Raw genomic sequence first — 2,706 nt, 5'->3', positions numbered from 1 at the left:
ATTCCTATTCCTCTAAAATGTAAGTTGAGTCTTCAGATTCAACTACATACATACATATTAAATGGCAAAATACATAAATAAGAAAATATTCATAATTAAATTCCTTTAAAAATGAAATCAAATGCCACTGTTATTATTCGATATGTTTATTTAAGATATGCCGGGTCGTTGATGCTGAGGAATGTCAAATCAGCACAACGGCTCCAGGTAAATTTAGCAAATAAGATTTTTATAAAGAATAAAATTATTATTAATAAACTGAACGGCAAGCCGCACAGTACGGTAAATTAGCCGGAGTTTTATTATTCAAACGAAAGATATGTAATTTCCGATAAATTACATATCATATCGTAATTCGCGCGGAAGAAGTTATACTTCTTAGTGATATTCAGAAATGCATATCATTTTATATGAAGGAAAACTAGAACATTTAAATTCATTATGCACGTTTTATAAAGCAAAGTCTAAATGAAAGAATTTTGACTCGAAAAGTAGTTCTGTCTCTTCGTTGCGGAAGGGAATATGCAGCGTAACCATCTCTCTTTTGTACTCTTCGAATTGGGTTGTCATATTATAATTTGTATATTTTATATCATGGTGTTTAGTCAATTTCTTGTATTCATTATTGGCGTTGCATTTGTATTGCGCACAAAACTGGGCCAAAGTAAAATGAATTTTCTTTTTATTTTTCTTTGCAGTTTTTCAATAAATTTAAATAAGTTTCTTAATAAATTAAAATAAGTTTTTTTAATAAATTTAAATAAATTTAAGTACATTTACATGTATTTTCATTTATATTTAATTATCAATAAATTTTTTTAAAGTATAGTTGTCCATTTTATTTTCTCATGCATTTCAGTCGATTTTTGTATAGAAATATGACCGGCGTAGAAGCAAAATGCGAAACAATCATATATATATTATGTCGTTTGCACATTTGTCTGTATGTTTGCGAAAGCAAATGTTCTACAAAAGCATATTTCTATACTTAAACAAAATTATTTGAACCATCGTATATTTCTTACATGCATAACCAAACCATACTTAAGACAACGCCACGAAAGTGTCAATAGTGGTGTTGGTGGTAAGCACATAAAAAGTCACAATGTGAGCGCAGGTTCGAATCTCGACGGACTTAGTCTTTAATTTTTGCATTTTAACATCGTAATACTATACTAATAAACATTTTTCTTAGTAATAGAAATAAAATTTATCACAGCAATATACCTAATATACATATACATAATATTGCTTTGATAAATTTAATTTCTATTAGTACGAAAAATATTTATTAGTATAGTATACGATGTTAAAAGGCATACATCTTTCTATCCTATCTTGTGTATCTGCACATGCTCATATGAATGTATGTATACACATCTGCGCGTTCAGAAATTCAAAGAATTCACACAAAAAAAAAGAGAGACGAAAGAAATAAAATCACATAAAATAGTTGAGAATTCGCAAGCGTACTGTACTTATTGACCGCATTATTTTTGCGTAAAACCTTGGAATTTATTCATAAAAATCACCACTCAGAAGTCGTTTTGTCCGTTGTAGCGAGCGATTTTCGAAGAAACATCATTTCTAATATGCCACAAGACACAATTAGAAATGAACTTCTTAAACGTCACGCTGTCAGATAAAACGATATACCTCGTCATCGCGGGTCGATTTCCAAAAAATGTAAATGAAGACTAACTACAGGAATAATCATGTAAAGTATAGCCTTAATTTTTCAACGGCCAACGCAGGGTATTTCAACAAAAGGTCACATAAAATAGTTGAGAATTCGCAGAAATGAAAGACAAAGGAAAGAAAAAGCAGTATAACTTCAATAATGAACAAGCACACAAACATACATATGCGCAGCAGCAGCAAGGAAAGAGGTAACAATCGGCGATCCATTGTATATTTCTTTCATGCATAACCAAACCATAATTAGGACAACGCAATACAAGTGTCAATGGTGGTGTTGGTGGTAAGCGCTTGAAAAGTTACGACGAGCACCTAGGTTCGAATTCCAACAGAATTTATTTTTAATTGAATATGTCACCAACCAAAAATTGAAACATTGTTCTACAAAAACAACAACAGCATAAGCATGGCAACATTGTGTTGTTGGTAGAAAAGCCGAGCTGTGCCGAAAGAAACGAACAAACGATCGCCGATTGTCACCGCTTCGCTTGCTGCTCGAACATCTTCGCAGACAAGGTTGCGTAGATTCATATTGAGCAAGATTGCGCAACCTGAATCTATCGCAACCTTTTCCGAACTCGTATAAGAAGTATAACTTCAAAAATATTTTATGTAAAGAAAAACAAAAGTTAGTGTAGATTGAAATTCTTGGAATTATTCCCTTTTTCCAATTTATGAAAATAAAAACACAAATATTAAAGAATATTAGCATTTATTATATTAATAACATAGAAAAGATATTGTATTAATCCTCATCTATGTCAGCACCATCCAATGTGATTGTGGGCCAAGTCAAAATCAAATCATAAAACGTCTTATACTCTTAAGGAATATATGGTATGATTTTTCGCACATCATTCATCTTTTTTCGTTTATGGGTAGTTTTGACCGGTATGCTTTTTCGTCAGGTATTTTAGGAGTAGTTCTTGATTTTTGGAGCAAAAAAGATGTCTTTACAAATCCGTTAGTGAATTTGGAACAGGTTAAGTAACCTTTATTACCACTATT

The 2,706-nt window shown here is 31.3% G+C and overlaps 1 pseudogene; it reads right to left on the bottom strand.

The window, feature by feature from the left end:
- Window positions 1–1,530: 1,530 nt before the first annotated feature.
- On the bottom strand, window positions 1,531–1,732 carry LOC120781090 (annotated as a pseudogene).
- Window positions 1,733–2,706: the final 974 nt, after the last annotated feature.

This window comes from Bactrocera tryoni, unplaced genomic scaffold, assembly GCF_016617805.1.
Source record: "Bactrocera tryoni isolate S06 unplaced genomic scaffold, CSIRO_BtryS06_freeze2 scaffold_269, whole genome shotgun sequence".
NCBI lineage: Eukaryota > Metazoa > Arthropoda > Insecta > Diptera > Tephritidae > Bactrocera > Bactrocera tryoni.
This window is presented reverse-complemented; position numbering and strand designations above follow the sequence as displayed.